Source organism: Scyliorhinus torazame, chromosome 20 (genome assembly GCF_047496885.1).
Source record: "Scyliorhinus torazame isolate Kashiwa2021f chromosome 20, sScyTor2.1, whole genome shotgun sequence".
Taxonomy (NCBI): domain Eukaryota; kingdom Metazoa; phylum Chordata; class Chondrichthyes; order Carcharhiniformes; family Scyliorhinidae; genus Scyliorhinus; species Scyliorhinus torazame.
Window position 1 is genome coordinate 32002190 of NC_092726.1, and position 22648 is coordinate 32024837.

At 51.9% G+C, this 22648-nt stretch overlaps 2 non-coding genes and 1 pseudogene across 2 annotated transcripts; all 3 read left to right on the forward strand.

Moving 5' to 3' along the window:
* Positions 1-3115: 3115 nt before the first annotated feature.
* Positions 3116-3305, forward strand: LOC140397874 (U2 spliceosomal RNA). Its single transcript, XR_011937296.1, has one exon. It is a non-coding gene; the product is annotated as a U2 spliceosomal RNA (small nuclear RNA).
* Positions 3306-9451: 6146 nt separating this feature from the next.
* Positions 9452-9633, forward strand: LOC140397318 (U2 spliceosomal RNA). Its single transcript, XR_011936816.1, has one exon. It is a non-coding gene; the product is annotated as a U2 spliceosomal RNA (small nuclear RNA).
* A 10193-nt stretch (positions 9634-19826) lies between these two features.
* LOC140397415 (U2 spliceosomal RNA) lies at positions 19827-19997 on the forward strand (annotated as a pseudogene).
* The last annotated feature ends 2651 nt before the right edge of the window (positions 19998-22648 follow it).

Sequence of the window (22648 nt, forward strand, 5' to 3'; positions counted from 1 at the left end):
GCTTTGGAGACCTAAAAAACAACTTTCCCGAGGCCAGTATATGCCCTTCCAAAAACTGAACGGGATCCAGCCAAAATAATACTGTTCCATATTTCTATCCAGCATATTAATTCTGCTCCATTTTAATATGCAGCCATATTAAAACGGCTCCATATTAATACTGTTCCATATTAATACTCTTCCACATTAATACTGTTCCATATTAATACTGTTCCATATTCGTGCTGCTTCATTTTAAGACCGTTACAAATGAGTACTGTTCCCTATTAATGTCCAGCATATAAACATTGTTCCATATTAATATTCGCTCATATTATAACTTTTCCATATTAGTAGTGTTCCATATTAATACTGTTCTATATGATTACTGTTACATATTAATATCCAGCCATGTTAACGCTGTTCCATATTAGTACTGTTCCATATTAATATCTGGCCATTTTAATATCCGGCTATATTAACACTGTTCCATACTAATACAGTTCCATATTAACATCCAGCCACATTCCATATTAATAATAATTATCTTTGTCACAAGTAGTCTTACATTAACACAACAACGAAGTTACTGTGAAAAGCCCTTCGTCGCCACATTCTGGCGCCTGTTCGGGGACACAGAGGGAGAATTCAGAATGTCCAATTCACCTAACAAGCACGTCTTTCGGGCCTTGTGGGAGGAAACCGGAGCACCCGCAGGAAATGCACGCAGACACCGGGAGAACCTGCAGGCTCCGCAAAGAGAGTGACCCAATCTAGGAATCAAATCTGGGACCCTGGAGCTGTGAAGATATGGTTCCATATTAATACTGTTCCATATTAGTACTGTTCCATATTAATATTCAGCCATATCAATACTATTCCATATTAATACGGTTCCAAGTTAATATGCAGCCATATTATTACTGCTCCATATGAATAATGTTCCATATTAATATCCAGCCACATTAATGCTGTTCCATACCAATATGGTTCCATATTAATATGCAGCCAGATTAATACGTTTTTGCTCAATGCCTGCTACCCCGCCCCCCACATGGAGGTTGGACATGGCCCGACTTGCCCAGAATGCTTTGTGCAAGAAAATATCACAGGCCACAGATGACTATATTATTAATAACTAGAATGGGGAAGTCCCGCCCTTCACGCTCTGGGAGGCCACGAAGGCTGAGATCAGGGGTGATATCATGGCCAAGAACGCACGTAGAGACAACGTAGAGAGGGCGGCTAGGCGACAGTTGTGGACTCCATACTGGAGGTAGACAGGCGATACTCTGAGGGCCCGAACAAAGAACTCCTGGCGGAGAGGAAAAAGCTACAAATGGACTTTGATCTGCTCTCCACGAGGGAAGCATTGCAGCAACTCCGCCAGGTACGGGAGACCCTTTACGAACACGGAGATAAAGCCAGCCACTGCTGGTTCGCCAGCTGAGAAAGCAGGCAGCCACGGGGGTAATAGCTCAGATTAGAAGCAGCAGACCGAATCCAGTGGCAGAGCCAAAAAATGTCTACGAGGCATTTGAGACCTTCTGCCGGGGGCTATTCACCTACAAGCCCTCAGCTTAGGGATGAAACAGTTCATCGATGGATGGGACACGCCAGTTGTGACACAGGCTGAAAATGGGACTGGAAGCACCTGTAAAACTGGGAGAAGGATAGCGCAGTGGTGAGCCCTCGTTCCTCATGGTCCCGCCCGCCCCACACATCCCTGTGACGATGGATGTGGCTGTCCTGCAACCCAGTTTTGTGTAGAAGCTGGGATTCGTCTTTCTGGAGCGCAGGAGGTTAGGGGGAATTTAAACAAGTCTTCAACGTCATAAAGATTTTTTTTTAATGATAGAAATGGATAGATCCTCTGCCCCCAATTGCTCGACTGCATAAATCCCACCTTAGTTAGTGTCCCAATCCACCGGACTTTCCACAATACCATATCCAGCTCTGCTCAGGAAGAATAATTGTTTTCCTATCCAGCCGACTGTTCTATATTGAAGAAGCTGGTGAACTTTAGAAGGACAATTCTGCCTTCCTATCCACACTGCTATTCACACATCAGTGCACGACGTCGAGATATACTTTGGACTGACTTTTCTGTGTCATTTTTGGCTCTATTGTTCATAAAAACAGATCAAGCTGAGCTGTACGAGATCTGCGTGTCGCCAGTGCACTCTGCTGAACACATCCAGATATAGTCTGGAGTAATATTTCGCTCTTCCGTTCTAACCTGGTGCTCCAACGGACACATGCACCTGCCCTGCAGCCGAACATGTATGTGTTTCATTTCCCAACCACTGTCCACACCCACTGACCCAAGCTGTACTTCAGAAGCCAATCTGCCTGTGCCATTCGCCTTGGATTGTTTCGAAATCCCACGTCAGGCTCGAATGCAGGTTACGATTCTTTATAGAATCATAGAATCCCTACAGAGCGGAAGGCGGGTCATTCGGCCCAACGAGTCTGCACCAGCCCTTAGAAAGAGCAACCTATTTAAGCCCACACCGCCACCCTATCCACATTCCCGCAACCCAAACTAACCTAAAGGGCAATTTAGCACGGCGAATCCACCTGACTTGCACATATTTGGACTGTGGGAGGAAAACAGAGAACCCAGAGGAAACCGTGTCAGAGAAAGTGCAAACTCCACATGGACAGACATCCGAGGCTGGAATTGAACCTGGGTTGCTGGCGCGCTGAGGCAAGCGTGCAAACTACTGTGACACCGGATTGCAGCCTCCTGGACTCTGCACTGCACAGATTCACCGTGTAGGACAATCTCTGGGGTCTCTGACAGCCTCTTTTTTGTTTTACAATGAAATACACAGTTCTTAAAATTTAGAGTAGTCAATTATTTTTCCAATTTATGGTGGCTAATCCACCTACCTCTCACATCTTTGAGTTGTGGGGTGAGACTCACGCAGAACCGGGGAGAATGTGCAAACTCCATGCGGCCAGTGACCCGGGGCCGGGGTCGCAATGTGGACTGGGAACTTAAGGAAATTAGGAGAGCAAAAACGGTACATGAAAGGATACAGGCAGGTAAAATGAACGAACGTCCGAAGTAATTTTACCAGCTCATTAAGGGTAAAAGGATAACTCGGGAAATAGCCGGAAAACATGGGCTATCGCTTCTCGGCCTTTTGGTTCAGATCAAGTGTAGTATCTGTTCTTATCAGTTTAATATCTGGTATGTCCCCTTCGGGGGACCGAATATTAAATTGATTTTTGGGACACGGAGATGGTTCAGGGGCTTTCTTGCTCCGCTCCAGGCATCAACCCGGTCTTGCAATGTTTCCAGGAATGGTGCCTTCACCCCGCTTTGGGCACAAATAGTGCAAAAGCAGAAAATGGCGCAAAACCTGGCTTCCCCTCTTCTGTCTTGTCCAGTTGTCTCATCCTGACCAATTAAAACATTTTCAGGCTCCAGAGCATTGCTAGCTTTTCTGCTGGCGGGCGCTTCGCGCACTAATGTCGTGAGCCTATGGGCTCGCGGACTTGCGGCAGCCAGGCTCCGTTTTCAGCTGATATGCCAAACAGATATCCTGCTGCTTTTTACAGGCCACTCACCCTCACCCTCGGATGCCGACTTGCCTTCTCCTCACTTCAGTTACCACATCCCTTCATCCTGCACAACGGGGAAGTGTGGCGACAGACTGAACGGCATCCTGATTTGGATGTAGGTTTACCTTCACGGCGTCTCTTTTCGTTCTCGTGACTCCACGACCAACACGCCAGGGTGGAGCTCAGGGAGACTAGACATTGCCCCCTGTTGGATTCCGCCAGTACTCGCTGCTTGCACGGATTGCCCTTTGTTCGGCAAAGGTGGAGATTTCTTCGACTCCCTCCGTTGGGTGTCACTGGGCCTTCACAGCGTCTCCATTTAATCTGGTGACGACAGGGGGCGGCTTGCCAGACGATGTCTTCCTGTTGTGTTTTACTGGTTCTGCATGCACAGACTCCACCGTGCTCGGCCAAGCTGGAGGTCTCTTGACCAACAGTGACCGTAGACTAAAAGTTCCAAAGCACAGTCGAGCGCAGCAAGGTGCTCCTGAAAGTCGGTGGACGAGGAGGACAAGAGCCATAGCCGGAAAATATTGGCTATCGCTTCTCGGCCTTTTGCCTGAGATCAAGTGTAGTCTCATTTGATCGTGGGAAGCTGAGGATCTCGATGACGATCGTGGATTGGAGAACTCGGAGGAATTGAAGTCGTCAAAGAGGAATCGTTTGGAGCTTGGCTGCTATTGGTGGATCGACATACTGGCCTAAATCTCTGGTTTAGGCCTAACGCCGAAACAGTTCAGACCCAACGTACGAGCTATGGATGCAGCTGCATCCCGACCACCAGGCTGGGGAGTGCGAAACACTGTCCGAGTCACAGTGAAGAAAACGGAAGGAGAGTCACCTTTGGATCGGATACTCTTCGTGAAGCGGGTGCTGCTCGAGTGTTGTGGGTTTAAAGCAACAGAAATCTTCTGCTTGCAAAACTTCCCCAAGAATGGCTTCTTTGATGTCACCTTCAAGAGCGGCGCAGCGTGCATCAAATTCTTGAACGTCTTCAAGGAAAAAGGTAACCAGAGTCCCCTGTCGATCCTGACTGCGGAGCCTCTGTTTACGCTACCGGCACAGCGAAATCGGGTTGTTACACTGCACACGTACAACCCCCACGTCCCTGTGTCTGATGTGCTCACGTTCCTCGCCAGGTACGCTGAGCTGAAAAGTGACAGCGTGCAAGTGAAAGACACCTTCGGCATCTGGACAAGTGAGCACCAGGTCAAGGTGACCCTAAGAACGGACAGCAACGGAGCCATCCTGCATACCCCCTCCAATTTCGCTATTGGAGTAAATCGTGGCTACCTCTACTACGTGGGACAGCCACGAGTATGCCACGCCTGTGGCAAAACGGGGCATGTTGCCGCAAACAGCAGTGTGACCTTCTGCAAGAACTGCAGGCAGGAGGGACACATGACTAAGGACTGCAAGGAAGACAAGTGCTGCAACCTGTGTGGGGAGGCCGGCCATCTTTACAGGGCCTGCCCGAAACGCGGGGCGACATATGCACAGATCATCAGCAGCGGAGTCAAAAAGGCGACCAGAGAGGAGGTGCATACACCCTCCACCGAAAAAGACACCACGGTTCAGAATGAGGAAAAGCAACAGAAGGGCCCCCAACAAAAAGAAGAGGCCCCAGCACCTCCTGACAACCCAACCCCAGCCCCATCTGATGAGGAACACTCAATGGAAGAGGAAGAGGAGGGGACAAAGAATAAAGAGCCCTGGGAAACCGTGAACAGGGACAAACGAAAGAGAAAACAAAAAAACAAACTGAAGAACCCCCTGAGGGGTAGTGGCAAAAAGCGACACCTCTCAGCCGGCGCACTTAGTGCCGACACCTCATCCGATGAGGGAAAACAGAACAAGAATCGGCCTCAAATAAAGAGGCAAAGCACCAACGTGGAACGGGAGGCACAGACCCCCCCCAGACCACCGACCGGGAAGAAAACAAGGTCACAGACCAACCCCCGATAGCAACGAGCAGCAACAACCCAGGTGAAGACCGGCCTGCAACCCCAACACCCACTGACTGCCACGACGAACCCCCGGGCTACACCCCCCCCCCCCAATGCATCTGCATCAAAATCACGGGGCCAGTACGGACCAGAACAGTTTTCTCAGCCCTGCAACTGTGCTAAAGTTTGCGAACACCACCGGCATGTTGGGGAACATTCAACAGCTGGAACAGCCAACTGTATAGACTCTGGACTCTTGAGACGGGTAAATCTATCTTTTATAATGGGTTTAAAAATTGCATCCATAAATGTGCGAAGCATCAAAGATACTTCGCGGTGTGTAGCCGCACTCAACTATTTGGCAAATGTAAAAGCTGACCTACTGTTCCTGCAGGAGTGCGGAATTCCGCACCTCAGCAACTACAGGCGCTGGTCGAGCTGGTGGTCCCACGGGCCATCGATTGTGTCAGGAGGAAACGACTGCCGCTCCTCCGGCCTGGGTATTCTGCTGCGGGGAGGCAACTTCACCATCTCCGACGTTAAGGAGGTGGTGGGCGGGCGCCTCCTCGTAGCAGACGTGAAATACAAATACACCCCTCTCAGACTTATTAATGTGTACGCCCCGGCCGTAAAAAGTGAGCGGCTGGCAGTTCTTCAGCAACTCCCACTGCTGTTGGCCACCTCCAAGCCGGCCATCCTGGGTGGTGACTTCAACTGCATCATCGATGCGGCTGGACGATCCAGCAAAGCCGACAGCAAACTAGACGCTACGTCCAGACTCCTGATGGAAACGGTAAAAGACGGCAAGCTGCTCGACGTCTGCAGCAACCCTGCAGACCGCGCGCAGCGTAGATACACATGGTCACGGCCAGACGGGTCCGTCCGCTCCAGGATAGACTTCTTTTTTGTGTCCCGAGCTTTCACGGTCAGGTCCACCGACGTAACGCCGGTGTTCTTCTCTGACCACTGCCTCCTACTGGCCGACTGCCACCTGCAGGAGGACCAGGGGGTAGGCAGGGGGACATGGAAGCTAAATGTAAAACTGCTGACCCCTGAGAACATCGAGGAACTCAGGAGGGATTACAAAGGTTGGAGAATCGTGAAACCCCTCTTTGAGGCCCCACATCTCTGGTGGGAAGCAATCAAGGGGAACATCAAGAGGTTTTTCATCCTCAAGGGCGTTCAAAAGGTGAGAGAGAGACGAGGGGTCATGTCCAGGCTCCAGAAAAGTATGGAAAATTTGCTCCAGCTGCAGTCGATGGGGGTGGATGTCAAGGAGGATCTCCAAGAGGTGAAGTGCCAGCAAGCCTCGCTCTACACCTCGGAGGCCTCCAAGGTTATCTTCCGTTCCAGAGTCCGCTCCGTGGAGCAGGACGAAAAGTGCTCACGCTTCTTCCTCCAAAAGGTGCACAGAGAGACCTCTGTGATCAGCAGCCTGAAGGAAGAAGATGGCTCTGAAAAGTCATTGCAGTCTGACATCCTGAGGATCAGCCAATCCTTTTATGCCGGACTGTATGACCTGAAGCCAACAGATAGCACTGTTTCCCAGACCTTCCTGTCGACTATCACGGAGGTCATAGGCGACAGCGAGCTGGAAAACCTGGACAAACCACTAACTCTGGACGAGCTGACAAAGGCCGCCAAGTCCTTCGAGACGAGTAAAACTCCCGGAAGCGACGGCTTACCGGTTGAGTTGTGTTCGGCTCTGTGGGACTGGATCGGCCCAGACCTGCTGGAAGTGTACGAGAGTATGCTTGTGGAAGGCAGCATGTCAGAGTCCATGAGGAAAGGCATCATCACCCTCATCTACAAGCAGAAGGGGGAAAGGGAAGAAATTCGAAATTGGCGACCCATTTCACTGTTGAATGTGGACTACAAAATTCTAGCAAAGGTCATCGCCAATCGGGTCAGGTCTGCTCTGGAGTCGGTGATCCACCCTGACCAGACCTGTGCTGTACCCGGCAGGAAGATCTCTGATAGCCTCGCGCTACTCAGGGATACGATCGCCTACGTGCAGGACAGGGGGGTGGACACTTGCCTCATCAGCCTCGACCAGGAGAAGGCTTTTGACAGAATATCGCACACCTACATGATGGATGTGCTCTCCAAAATGGGGTGTGGGGAGGGAATTCGCAATTGGATCAAACTGCTCTACACAAACATCTATAGCGCAGTCTCAATCAATGGGTGGGAATCAGAAAAGTTCCAGATCAGATCTGGAGTCAGGCAGGGCTGCCCTCTCTCCTCTGCCCTTTTTGTGTGCTGCATAGAACCTTTTGCCGAGTCCATCAGGAGGGATCCGGGTATAAGAGGAGTGACGATCCCAGGCAGTGGAGGCACGCAAGTCAAGGCCTCCCTGTACATGGGCGACGTTGCCGTCTTCTGCTCGGATCCTGCGTCTGTACGCAGGCTCTTGACCACCTGCGACCAGTTTGAACTGGCCTCTGGAGCCAAGGTAAACCGGGGCAAGAGCGAGGCCATGTTCTTTGGGAACTGGGCCGACCGGTCCTTTGTCCCCTTCACTGTCAGGTCAGATTACCTGAAGGTGCTGGGGATATGGTTCGGAGCTGCTGGGGCGTGCACCAAAAACTGGGAGGAGCGCATAGGAAAGGTAAGACAGAAACTGGGCTGGTGGGAGCAACGCTCCCTCTCCATTGCGGGCAAAACCCTGGTCATCAGGTGTGAGGTACTCTCGGTGCTACTGTACGTGGCGCAGGTCTGGCCCATAACCCGACCCTACGCCACAGCAGTCACCCGGGCCATCTTCAAATTTATCTGGCGATCCAAGATGGACCGTGTCCGAAGGGACACCATGTACAAACCTCTGGAGAAGGGAGGGCGGAACGTACCCAACGCCTCCCTCATCCTGTTGGCCACCTTTGTGTCCAGCTGCATCAAGCTGTGCGTGGACTCCCAGTATGCAAACACCAAGTGTCACTACATACTGAGGTTCTACCTGTCCCCGGTGTTGCGAAGGATGGGCCTGGCCTCATTGCCGCGGAACGCTCCAAGTAGTTGGACCGTACCGTACCACCTGTCCTTCGTGGAAAAGTTTTTGAAGAAAAACACCTTTGACCACAAGGCAATGAAGCAGTGGTCAGCACGTAATTTCCTCGAGGCCCTCAGGGAAAAGGAGACCGTGGAGGACGTTGGATGGTTCCCTGAGCAGACTGCCAGAGTCATCTGGCAGAACGCCTCATCATCAGAACTTTCAAACAAGCACCAAGACCTAGCTTGGCTGGTGGTGAGAAGGGCCCTCCCTGTCAGATTCTTCATGCACACCCGAAGGCTCTGCACCAATGCACGCTGCCCTCGGAGTGGCTGTGGGGCAAATGAGACGGTCACACACCTCCTTGTGGAATGTGCCTTTGCAAAGAAGGTCTGGAGGGAGATGCAGTGGTATTTGTCAAGGTTTATCCCAAACAGATCTGTGACACAGGACTCTGTGCTCTACGGACTGTTTCCAGGGACACACACCGAGACAAATATCAACTGCTGCTGGAAGGTCATCAACTCGGTAAAAGACGCTCTTTGGTCTGCCCGAAACCTGCTGATCTTCCAGTGCAAAGAATTGTCCTCGACCGAGTGTTGCAGACTGGCACATTCCAAGGTCCAGGTCTACGTGCTGAGGGACGCACTCAAGCTTGGGGCAGCTGCCGCCAAGGCACAATGGGGAAAGACCACTGTGTAAAGTATTTCCAGCAAATGTACACCGAGGGGCCGGTAACAGTGTAAAGCCCCTCGGTCGGGGCAACCAACACTCCAATCTACAAAAAAAAACTGGCACTGTAAATATTTAAGAAGGAATTGTCATGTAAAGAGTGATATGTGTATGACAATATCAAAATTGAATGGAAGAAAGTCAAGGCAACATGTAACCCTGCCGGAAATGTACAGTCAAGACAATTTGAAATGTTTCTGTAATGCTCATGATAAATTTTTATGAATAAAGTATATTTTTTTGAAAAAAAAAAAAAAAAAATCTGTTCTTATCAGTTTAATATCTGATATGTCTTCAATCTGGGGACCGAATATAAAATTGATTTTTAGGACTCGGAGATGGTTCAGGGGCTTGCTTCTTCCGCTCCACGCATCAACCTGGTCTTGCAGTGCTTCCCGGAATGGTGCCTTCACCCCGCTTTGGGGCGAAAATGTATAAAAGCAGAAAATGCCGCAAAACCTGGCTACCCCTTCTCTTTGTTGTCCAGTTGCCTCATCCTGACCAATTTAAGGCATTTCAAATTCCAAAGCCTTGCTAGCTTTTATGCTGGCGGGAGCTTCGTGCACTAATGTTGCGAGCCGATGGACTCGAGGACTTTCGGCAGCCAGGCTCCGTTTTCAGCTGATATGCCGCACAGATTTCCAGTTGCTTTTTACAGGCCACTCACCCGCACCCTCGGATGCCGACTTGCCTTCTCCTCACTTCAGTTACCACATCCCTTCATCCTGCACAACGGGGAAGTGTGGCGACAGACTGAACGGCATCCTGTTTGGATGTAGGTATACCTTCACGGCGTCTCTTTTCGTTCTCCTGACTCCACGACCAACACGCTAGGGTGGAGCTCAGGGAGACTAGACATTGCCCCCTGTTGGATTCCGCCAGTACTTGCTGCTTGCACGGATTGCCCTTTGTTCGGCAAAGGTGGAGATTTCTTCGACTCCCTCTGTTGGGTGTCACTGGCCTTCACAGCGTCTCCATTTCATCTCGTGGCGACAGGGGACGGCTTGCCAGACGATGTCTTCCTGTTGTGTTTTACTGGTTCTGCATGCACAGACTCCGCCGTGCTCGGCCAAGCTGGAGGTCTCTTGACCAACAGTGAGCGGAGACTAAAAGTTCCAAAGCACAGTCGAGCGCAGCAAGGTGCACCTGAATGTCGGTGGACGAGGAGGACAAGAGCCATAGCCGGAAAATATGGGCTATCGCTTCTCGGCCTTTTGGCTCAGATCAAGTGTAGTGTCATTTGATCGAGAGAAGCTGAGAATTTCGATGTCGATCGGGAAATGGAGAACTCGGAGGGATTGAAGTCGTAAAAGAGGAAACGTTTGGAGCTTGGCTGCTATTGGTGGCTCTACATGCTGGCCTAAACCTCTGGTTTAGGCCTAACGCCGATACAGTTTCACACCCAACGAACGAGCGATGGATGCAGCTGCATCCCGACCACCAGGCTGGGGAGTGCGAAACACTGTCCGAGTCACAGTGAAGAAAACGGAAGGAGAGTCACCTTTGGATCGGATACTCTTCGTGAAGCGGGTGCTGCTCGAGTGTTGTGGGTTTAAAGCAACAGAAATCTTCTACTTGCAAAACTTCCCCAAGAATGGCTTCTTTGATGTCACCTTCAAGAGCGTCGCAGCGTGCATCAAATTCTTGAACGTCTTCAAGGAAAAAGGTAACCAGAGTCCCCTGTCGATCCTGACTGCGGAGCCTCTGTTTACGCTACCGGCACAGCGAAATCGGGTTGTTACACTGCACACGTACAACCCCCACGTCCCTGTGTCTGATGTGCTCACGTTCCTCGCCAGGTACGCTGAGCTGAAAAGTGACAGCGTGCAAGTGAAAGACACCTTCGGCATCTGGACAAGTGAGCACCAGGTCAAGGTGACCCTAAGAACGGACAGCAACGGAGCCATTCTGCATCCCCCCTCCAATTTCGCTATTGGAGTAAATCGTGGCTACCTCTACTACGTGGGACAGCCACGAGTATGCCACGCCTGTGGCAAAACGGGGCATGTTGCCGCAAACTGCAGTGTGAACTTCTGCAAGAACTGCAGGCAGGAGGGACACATGACTAAGGACTGCAAGGAAGACAAGTGCTGCAACCTGTGTGGGGAGGCCGGCCATCTTTACAGGGCCTGCCCGAAACGCGGGGCGACATACGCACAGATCATCAGCAGCGGAGTCAAAAAGGCGACCAGAGAGTCGGTGCATACACCCTCCACCGAAAAAGACACCACGGTTCAGAATCTGGAAAAGCAACAGAAGGGCCCCCAACAAAAAGAGGAGGCCCCAGCACCTCCTGACAACCCAACCCCAGCCCCATCTGATGAGGAACACTCATCATGGAAGAGGAAGAGGATGGGACAAAGAATAAAGAGCCCTGGGAAACAGTGAACAGGGACAAACGAAAGAGAAAACAAAAAAACAAACTGAAGAACCCCCCGAGGGGTAGTGGCAAAAAGCGACACCTCTCAGCTGGCGCACTTACCACCGACACCTCATCCGATGAGGGAAAACAGGACAAGAATCGGCCTCAAATAAAGAGGCAAAGCACCAACGTGGAAGGAAGGCACAGAACCCCCAGACCACCGACCGGGAAGAAAACAAGGTCACAGACCAAACCCCGACAGTAACGAGCAGCAACAACCCAGGTGAAGACCGGCCTGCAACCCCAACACCTACTGACTGCCACGACGAACCCCAGGAATACACCACCCCCCCCCCCCCCGCCCACCCCCAATGCATCTGCATCAAAATCACGGGGCCAGTACGGACCAGAACAGTTTTCTCAGCCCTGCAACTGTGCTAAAGTTTGCGAGCACCACCGGCATGCTGGGGAACATTCAACATCTGGAACAGCCAACTGTATAGACTCTGGACTCTTGAGACTGGTAAATCTACCTTTTCATAATGGGTTTAAAAATTGCATCCATAAATGTGCGAAGCATCAAAGATACTTCGCGGTGTGTAGCCACACTCAACTATTTGGCAAATGTAAAAGCTGACCTACTATTCCTGCAGGAGTGCGGAATTCCGCACCTCAGCAACTACAGGCGCTGGTCGAGCTGGTGGTCCCACGGGCCATCCATCTGGTCAGGAGGAAACGACTGCCGCTCCTCTGGCCTGGGTATTCTGCTGCGGGGAGGAAACTTCACCATCTCCGACGTTAAGGAGGTGGTGGGCGGGCGCCTCCTCGTAGCAGACGTGAAATACAAAAACACCCCTCTCAGACTTATTAATGTGTACGCCCCGGCCGTAAAAAGTGAGCGGCTGGCAGTCCTTCAGCAACTCCCACTGCTGTTGGCCACCTCCAAGCCGGTCATCCTGGGTGGTGACTTCAACTGCATCATCGATGCGGCTGGACGATCCAGCAAATCCGACAGCAAACTAGACGCTACGTCCAGACTCCTGATGGAAACGGTAAAAGACGCCAAGCTGCTCGACGTCTGCAGCAACCCTGCAGACGGCGCGCAGCGTAGATACACATGGTCACGGCCAGACGGGTCCGACCGCTCCAGGATCGACTTCTTTTTTGTGTCCCAAGCTTTCACGGTCAGGTCCACCGACGTAACGCCGGTGTTCTTCACCGACCACTGCCTCCTACTGGCCGACTGCCACCTGCAGGAAGACCAGGGGGTAGGCAGGGGGACATGGAAGCTAAATGTAATACTGCTGACCCCTGAGAACCTCGAGGAACTCAGGGGGGATTACAAAGGTTGGAGAACCGTGAAACCCCTCTTTCAGGCCCCACATCTCTGGTGGGAAGCAATCAAGGGGAATATCAAAAGATTTTTCATCCTCAAGGGCGTTCAAAAGGTGAGAGAGAGACGAGGGGTCATGTCCAGGCTTCAGAAAAGTATGCAAAATTGGCTAAGGCTGCAGTCGATGGGGGTGGATGTCAAGGAGGATCTCCAAGAGGTGAAGAGCCAGCAAGCCACGCTCTACACCTCGGAGGCCTCCAAGGTTATCTTCCGTTACAGAGTCCGCTCCGTGGAGCAGGACGAAAAGTGCTCACGCTTCTTCTTCCAAAAGGTGCACAGAGAGACCTCTATGATCAGCAGCCTGAAGGAAGAAGATGGCTCTGAAAAGTCATCGCAGTCTGACATCCTGAGGATCAGCCAATCCTTTTATGCCGGACTGTATGACCTGAAGCCAACAGATAGCACTGTTTCCCAGACCTTCCTGTCGACCATCACGGAGGTCATAGGCGACAGCGAGCTGGAAAACCTGGACAAACCACTAACTCTGGACGAGCTGACAAAGGCCGCCAAGTCGTTCGAAATGAGTAAAACCCCCGGAAGCGACGGCTTACCGGTTGAGTTGTATTCGGCTCTGTGGGACTGGATAGGCCCAGACCTGCTGGAAGTGTACGAGAGTATGCTTCTGGAAGGCAACATGTCAGAGTCCATGAGGAAAGGCATCATCACCCTCATCTACAAGCAGAAGGAGGAAAGGGAAGAAATTCGAAATTGGCGACCCATTTCACTGTTGAATGTGGATTAGAAAATTCTAGCTAAGTTCATCGCCAATCGGGTCAGGTCTTCTCTGGAGTCGGTGATCCACCCTGAACAGACCTGTGCTGTACCCGGCAGGAAGATCTCTGATAGCTTCGCGCTACTCAGGGATACGACCGCCTATGTGCAGGACAGAAGGGTGGACACCTGCCTCATCAGCCTTGACCAGGAGAAGGCTTTTGACAGAATATCGCACACCTACATGATGGATGTGCTCTCCAAAATGGGGTTTGGGGAGGGAATTCGCAATTGCATCAAACTGCTCGACACAACCATCTATAGCGCAGTCTCAATCAATGGGTGGGAATCAGAAAAGTTCCAGATCAAATCCGGAGTCAGGCAGGGCTGCCCTCTCTCCTCTGCCCTTTTTGTGTGCTGCATAGAAACTGTTGGCCGAGTCCATCAGGAGGGATCCGGGTATAAGAGGAGTGACGATCCCAGGCAGTGGAGGCATGCAAGTCAAGGCCTCCCTGTACATGGACGATGTGGCCGTCTTCTGCTCGGATCCTGCGCCTGTACGCAGGCTCTTGACCACCTGCGACCAGTTTGAACTGGCCTCGGGAGCCAAGGTAAACCGTGGCAAGAGCGAGGCCATGTTCTTTGGGAACTGGGCCGACCGGTCCTTTGTCCCCTTCACTGTCAGGTCAGATTACCTGAAGGTGCTGGTGATATGATTCGGAGTTGCTCGGGCGTGCACCAAAAACTGGGAGGAGCGCATAGCAAAGGTAAGGCAGAAACTGGGCTGGTGGGAGCAACGCTCCCTCTCCATTGCGGGCAAAACCCTGGTCATCAGGTGTGAGGTACTCTCGGTGCTACTGTACATGGCGCAGGTCTGGCCCATAACCTGACCCTACGCCACAGAAGTTACCCGGGCCCTCTTCAAATTTATCTGGCGATCCAAGATGGACCGTGTCCGAAGGGACACCATGTACAAACCTCTGGAGAAGGGAGGGCGGAACGTACCCAACGCCTCCCTCATCCTGTTGGCCACCTTTGTGTCCAGCTGCATCAATCTGTGCGTGGACCCCAAGTATGCAAACACCAAGTGACACTACATACTGAGGTTCTACCTGTCATCGGTGTTACGAAGGATGGGCCTGGCCTCATTGCCGCGGAACGCTCCAAGTAGTTGGACCGTACCGTACCACCTGTCCTTTGTGGAAAAGTTTTTGAAGGAAAACACCTTTGACCACAAGGCAATGAAGCAGTGGTCAACACGTAATGTCGTCGAGCAACGAGTATGTCACACCTGTGGCAAAACGGGGCATGTTGCCACAAACTGCAGTGTGACCTTCTGCAAACACTGCAGGCAGGAGGGACACATGACTAAGGACTGCAAGGAAGACAAGTGCTGCAACCTGTGTGGGGAGGCCGGCCATCTTTACAGGGCCTGCCCGAAACGCGGGGCGACATATGCACAGATCATCAGCAGCGGAGTTAAAAAGATGATCAGAGAGGAGGTTCATACACCCTCCACCGAAAAAGATACCACGGCACAGAATAAGGAAAAGCAACAGAAGGGCCCTCAACAAAAAGGGGAGGACCCAGCACTTCCTGACAACTCAACCCCAACCTCATCTGACAGGGAACACTCAATGGAAGAGGATGGGACAAAGAACAAAGAGCCCTGGGAAACAGTGAACAGGGACAAACGAAAGAGAAAACAAAAAAACAAACTGAAGAACCCCATAATGGGGAGTGGCACAAAGCGACACCTTTCAGACAGTACACTTCGTGCCGAAACCTCCTCCGACGAGGGTAAACAAGCCAAGGATCGGCCTCAAATAAAGAGGCAAAGCACCAACGTGGAACGGGAGGCACAGACCCCCCAGACCACCGACCGGGAAGAAAATAAAACCCGCCGAGACAATCAACCCCTGGCTCATGGGAACACCAATATGACCAACGGCCACCAAACGCCGGGCATCGAAAACAAGGTCACAGACCAACCCCCGAAAGTAACAAGAAGCAACAACCCAGGCGAAGACCGGCCTGCAACCCCAACACCAACTGACTGCCACAACGGACGCCAGGGCTACACTCCCGCGCCCCCCCCCCTCAATACATCTGCATCAAGTTCACTAGCCAATGCGGACCAGGACAGTTTTCTCAGCCCTGCAACTGTGCTAACGTTTGCGAGCACCACCGGCATGCTGGGGAACATCCAACAGCTGGAACAGCCAACTGTATAGACTCTGGACTCTTGAGACTGGTAAATCGTCCTTTTTATAATGGGTTTTAAAATTGCATCCATTAATGTGCGAAGCATCAAAGATACTTCGCGGTGTGTAGCCACACTCAACTATTTGGCAAATGTAAAAGCTGACCTACTGTTCCTGCAGGAGTGTGGAATTCCGCACCTCAGCAACTACAGGCGCTGGTCGAGCTGGTGGTCCCACGGGCCATCCATCTGGTCAGGAGGAAACGACTGCCGCTCCTCCGGCCTGGGTATTCTGCTGCGGGGAGGCAACTTCACCATCTCCGACGTTAAGGAGGTGGTGGGCGGGCGCCTCCTCGTAGCAGACGTGAAATACAAAAACACCCCTCTCAGACTTATTAATGTGTACGCCCCGGCCGTAAAAAGTGAGCGGCTGGCAGTCCTTTAGCAACTCCCACTGCTGTTGGCCACCTCCAAGCCGGTCATTCTGAGCGGTCACTTCAACTGCATCATCGATGCAGCTGAACGATCTGGCAGAGCCGACACTAACTAGACCCGACGTCCAGACTCCTGATGGAAACGGTAAGAGACGCCAAGCTGCTCGATGTCTGCAGAAACCCTGCAGACGGAGCGCAGCGCAGATACGCATGATCACGGCCAGACGGGTCCGTCCGCTCCAGGATAGACTTCTTCTTTGTGTCCCGTGCTTTCACGGCCATGTCCAAGATGTATGGCCGGTGTTCTTCTCTGACAACTTCCTGCTGCTGGCCGACTGCCACCTGCTGGAAAACCAGGCTGCAGGCATGGGGACATGGAAGCTGAATGTAAAACTGCTGACCCCTGAGAACCTCGAGGAACTCGAGAGGGATTACAAAGTTTGGAGAACCGTGAAACCCCTCTATGAGGCTCCACATCTCTGATGGGAAGCAATCAAGGGGAATATCAAGAGGTTTTTCATCCTCAAGGGCGTTCAAAAGGCGAGAGAGAGACGAGGGGATCATGTCCAGGCTCCAGAAAAGTATGCAGAATTTGCTCCAGCTGCAGTCGATGGGGGTGGATGTCGAAGAGGATCTCCAAGAGGCGAAGAGCCTGCAAGCCTCGATCTACACCTCGGAGGCCTCCAAGGTTATCTTCCGTTCCAGAGTCCGCTCCGTGGAGCAGGATGAAAAGTGCTCACGCTTCTTCTTCCAAAAGGTGCACAGAGAGACCTCTGTGATCAGCAGCCTGAAGGAAGAAGATGGCCCTGAAAAGTCATCGCAGTCTGACGTCCTGAGGATCAGCCAATCCTTTTATGCCGGACTGTATGACCTGAAGCCAACAGATAGCACTGATTCCCAGACCTTCCTGTCGACTATCACGGTGATCTTAGGCGAGCTGGAAAACCTGGACAAACCACTAACTCTGGATGAGCTGACAAAAGGCCGTCAAGTCCTTTGAGACGAGTAAGACTCCCGGAAGCGACGGCTTACCGGTTGAGTTGTATTCGGCTCTGTCGGACTGGATGGGCCCAGACCTACTGGAAGTGTACGAGAGTATGCTTCTGGAAGGCAGCATGTCAGAGACCATGAGGAAAGGCATCATCACCCTCATCTACAAGCAGAAGGGGGAAAGGGAAGAAATTCGAAATTGGCGACCCATTTCACTGTTGAATGTGGATTCCAAAATTCTAGCCAAAGTCATCGCCAATCGGGTCAAGTCTGCTCTGGAGTCGGTGATCCACCCTGACCTGACCTGTGCTGTTCCCGTCAGGAAGATCTCTGAGAGCCTCGAGCTACTCAGGGATACGATCGCCTATGTGCAGGACAGGAGGGTTGTCACATGCCTCATCAGCCTTGACCAGGAGAAGGCTTTTGACAGAATATCGCACACCTACATGATGGATGTGCTCTCCAAAATGGGGTTTGGGGAGGGAATTCGCAATTGGATCAAACTGCTCTACACAAACATCTATAGCGCAGTCTCAATCAATGGGTGGGAATCAGAAAAGTTCCAGATAAATCCGGAGTCAGGCAGGGCTGCCCTCTCTCCTCTGCCCTTTTTGTGTGCTGCATAGAACCTTTTGCCGAGTCCATCAGGAAGGATCCGGGTATAAGATGAGTGACGATCCCAGGCAGTGGAGGCATACAAGTCAAGGCCTCCCTGTACATGGACGACGTTGCCGTCTTCTGCTCGGATCCTGCGTCTGCACGCAGGCTCTTGACCACCTGCGACCAGTTTGAACTGGCCTCGGGAGCCAAGGTAAACCATGGCAAGAGCGAGGCCATGTTCTTTGGGAGCTGGGCCGACCGGTCCTTCGTCCAATTCACTGTCAGGTCAGATTATCATGGGATATGGTTCGGAGCTGCTGGGGCATGCACCAAAAACTGGGAGGAGCGCATAGCCAAGGTAAGACAGGAACTGGGCTGGAGGGAGCAACGCTCCCTCTCCATTGCGGGCAAAACCCTGGTCATCAGGTGTGAGGTGCTCTCGGTGTTACTGTACGTGGCGCAGTTATGACCCTACGCCACAGCAGTCACCCGGGCCAACTTGAAATTCATCTGGAGATCCAAGATGGACCGTGTCCGAAGGAAGGAGATGGCTCTGTAAAGTCATCGCAGTCTGACATCCTGAGGATCAGCCAATCCTTTTATGCCGGACTGTATGACCTGAAGCCAACAGATAGCACTGTTTCCCAGACCTTCCTGTCGACTAACACGGAGGTCTTAGGCGACAGCGAGCTGGAAAACCTGGACAAACCGCTAACTCTGGATGAGCTGAAAAAGGCCGTCAAGCCCTTCGAGACGAGTAAGACTCCCGGAAACCTCTGGAGAAGGGAGGGCAGAACGTACCCAACGCCTCCCTCATCCTGTTGGCCACTTTTGTGTCCAGCTGCATCAAGCTGTGCGTGGACCCCAAATATGCAAACACCAAGTGTCACTCCATACTGAGGTTCTACCTGTCCCCCGTTTTACGAAGGATGATCCTGGCCTCAGTGCCGCGGAACGCTCCAAATCGTTCGACCGTTCCGTACTACCTGTCCTTCGTGGAAAGGTTTTCGAAGAAAAGCACCTTTGACCACAAGGCAATGAAGCAGTGGTCAGCACGTAATGCCCTCGAGGCCCTCAGGGAAACGGAGAACGTGGAGGATGTTGGATGGGTCCCTGAGCAGACTGCCAGAGTCGTCTCGCAGAACGCCTCATCACCAGAACTTTCAAACAAGCACCAAGACCTAGCTTGGCTGGTGGTGAGAAGGGCCCTCCCTGTCAGATTCTTCATGCACACCCGAAGGCTCTGCGCCAATGCACGCTGCCCTCGGAGTGGCTGTGGGGGAAATGAGACGGTCACACACCTCCTTGTGGAATGTGCCTTTGCAAAGAAGGTCTGGAGAGAGATGCAGTGGTATTTGTCAAGGTTTATCCCAAACAGATCTGTGACACAGGACTCTGTGCTCTACGGACTGTTTCCAGGGACACACACCGAGACAAATATCAACTGCTGCTGGAAGGTCATCAACTCGGTGAAAGACGCTCTTTGGTCTGCCCGAAACTTGCTGATCTTCCAGTGCAAAGAATTGTCCTCGACCGAGTGTTGCAGACTGGCACATTCCAAGGTCCAGGACTATGTGCTGAGGGACGCACTCAAGCTTGGGGCAGCTGCCGCCAAGGCGCAATGGGGAAAGACCACTGTGTAAGGTCTTTCCAGCAAAGGTACACCGAGGGCCGGGTAACAGTGTAAACTCCCCGCGGTCTGGGCCACCAGCACTCCAATGTATAAAAGAAACATGACGATGTAAATATTTAAGAAGGAATTGTAATGTAAAGAGTGATATGTGTATAATAAGATCAAAATTGAATGGAAGAAAGTCAAGGCAACATGTAACCTTGCCGGAAATGTAGTCAAGACAATTCGAAATGCTCTGTAATGCACATGATAAATGTTATTAATAAAGTATATTTTTTTGAATAACATTTTTTTTTTAAAATCTGTTCTTATCAGTATAATATCTGATGTGTCCTCTATCTGGGGACCGAATATAAATTGATTTTTAAGACTCGGAGATCGTGCAGGGGCTTGCTCCTTCCGCTCCACCCATCGACGGGTCTTGCCATGCTTCCAGGAATGGTGCCTTCACCCCGCTTTGGGGAGCAAAGGTGCGAAGGCAGAAAATGGCGCAAAACCTGCCTTCCCCTTTTCTGTCTTGTCTAGTTATCTCATCCTGACCAATTTAAGGCCTTTCAGGCTCCAAAGCATTGCTAGCTTTTCTGCTGGCGGGAGCTTCGTGCACTAATGTTGCGAGCCGGTGGACTCGCGGACTTTCGGCAGCCAGGCTCCGTTTTCGGCTGATATGCGCACAGATTTCCTGCTGCTTTTTACAGGCCACTCACCCTCACCCTCGGATGCCGACTTACCTTCTCCTCACTTCAGTTACCACATCCCTTCATCCTGCACAACAGAGAAGTGTGGCGACAGACTGAACGGCATCCTGATTTGAATGTAGGTGTACCTTCACGGTGTCTCTTTTCGTTCTCCTGACTCCACGACCAACACGCCTGGGTGGAGCTCGGGGGACTAGACATTGCCCCCTGTTGGGTTTCGCCAGTACTTGCTGCTTGCACGGATTGCCCTTTGTTCGGCAAAGGTGGAGGTTTCTTCGACTCCCTGCGTTGGGTGTCACTGGGCCTTCACACCGTCTTCTTTCCTTCTGGTTACTATAGTGGAAGGCGTGCTAGACGATTTCTCCCTGTTGTGTTTTTCTGGTTTTGCATGCACAGACTCCACAGTGCTCGGCCAAGCTGGAGATCTCTTTACCAACCATGACCGTAGACTAAACGTTCCAAAGCACAGTCGAGCGCAGCAAGGTGCACCTGAATGTTGGTGGGCGAGGAGGACAAGAGCCATAGCTGGTAAATATGGGATATCGCTTCTCGGCCTTTTGGCTATGATCAACAGTATATTGGATCAAGAGAAGCTGAGGATTGTGATGTGGATTGGAGAACACAGAGGGATTTAAGTCGTCAAAGAGGAAACGTTTGGAGCTCGGCTGCTATTAGTGGATCTACATGCTGGGCTAAGCCTCTGGTTTAGGCCAAATGCCGATACAGTTTAGACTCAACGTATGAGCTATGGCTGCAACTGCATCCCGACCACCAGGCTGGGGAGTGCGAAACACTGTCCGAATCACAGCGAAGAAGGCGGAAGGGGAGTCACCTGTAGACCGAAACTTCTTCGTGAAGCGGGTGCTGCTCGAGCGCTGCGGGTTTCAAGCAACAGATATCTTCTGCTTGCAAAACCTCCCCAACAATGGATATTTTGATGTCACCTTCAAGAGTGTTGCAGCGTGCATCAAATTCTTGAACGTGCTCAAAGAAAAGGGCAACCAAAGTCCCCTGTTTATCCTGACTGCGGAGCCTCTGTTTACGCTACCGGCACAGCGAAATCGGGTTGTTACACTGCACACGTACAAGCCCCACGTCCCCGTGTCTGATGTGCTCACGTTCCTCGCCAGGTACGCTGAGCTGAAAAGTGACAGCGTGCAACTGATGGACACCTTTGGCATCTGGACAAGTGAGCACCAGATCAAGGTGACTCTGAGAACAGAGGGCGGCGGAACCATCCTGCAACCCCCCTCCAGTCCGCCATTGGAGTAAATCGTGGCTACCTCTACTACGTGGGACAGCCACGAGTATGCCACACCTGTGGCAAAACGGGGCATGTTGCCGCCAACTGCAATGTCACCTTCTGCAACAACTGCAGGCAGGAGGGACACATGACTAAGGACTGCAAGGAAGACAAGTGCTGCAACCTGTGTGGGGAGGCCGGCCATCTGTACAGGGCCTGCCCGAAACGCGGGGCGACATACGCTCAAATCAGCGGCAGAGTCAAAAAGGCGACCTCAGAGGAGGTTGATGCCACCTCCATCGACAAAGACACAACAGCGCAGAATGTGTAAAAGCACCAGAAGGGCCCTCAACAAAAAGGGGAGGCCACAGCACGCCCTGACAATACAACCCCAACCTCATCTGACGAGGAACACTCAATGGAAGAGGATGGAACGAAGATTCAAGAGGAATAAAAGGTGAACAACATTAAACCAGCTGTACCGCTCCGTGGAAATCTCAGAGACAACCCCAGACAATGAGGCGCTGAGATGAATGTGTGTTTAAAAGGTGCGGGATGCAGAATGTGCCGGTGAAAAGGCGGCTGCACCTTTCCGCTGTGTCTGTCAATGAATTAAAGACTCAAATCCCTCTCTGTCTCAAACCTCTGTCAGTGTGGCTGATTCAACTGCTTCAAGGCTGCCGCCAGCTGGTGGTTCACAGCCGCTGCAGGCGCTGCTCTGCGGCCAGAGAGACGTCGGCGGCTGTTTCCCGTCCCGGCCGCCAGAGGGCGTGGGTCACTCTCCCAGAAGCCGATGCTGCTTCCGCTCCTCCCAGTATCACCTCCTGTCCGCAGCCCGGCCCGGCCGCTGCTTGTTGGCGGAACATCCGGTTCCCGGTGTTGGGCGGGGCATCCGCCATGTTGCCGTGACGTCACCTCTCCACCCACCGGTTATTTCACAGAAAAGAGGAGGAAGCGGCTGCTGGGAAACGGGGGAGTTGACTTAAATTCAGAGCCGCCCCCAGGAAATGAATTAAAATCAAATCAACAGGTCATTTCATAACCCAGTGACGGCTGCGGGACTGCGCATGCGCCGCCGCATCCCCCAGAGTGCGGCCAGAGGAGCCCAGGTTTGAAAAATAAATCAAATTGTCAAAAACAGATCAAAACTGGAATCGAAGCTTCA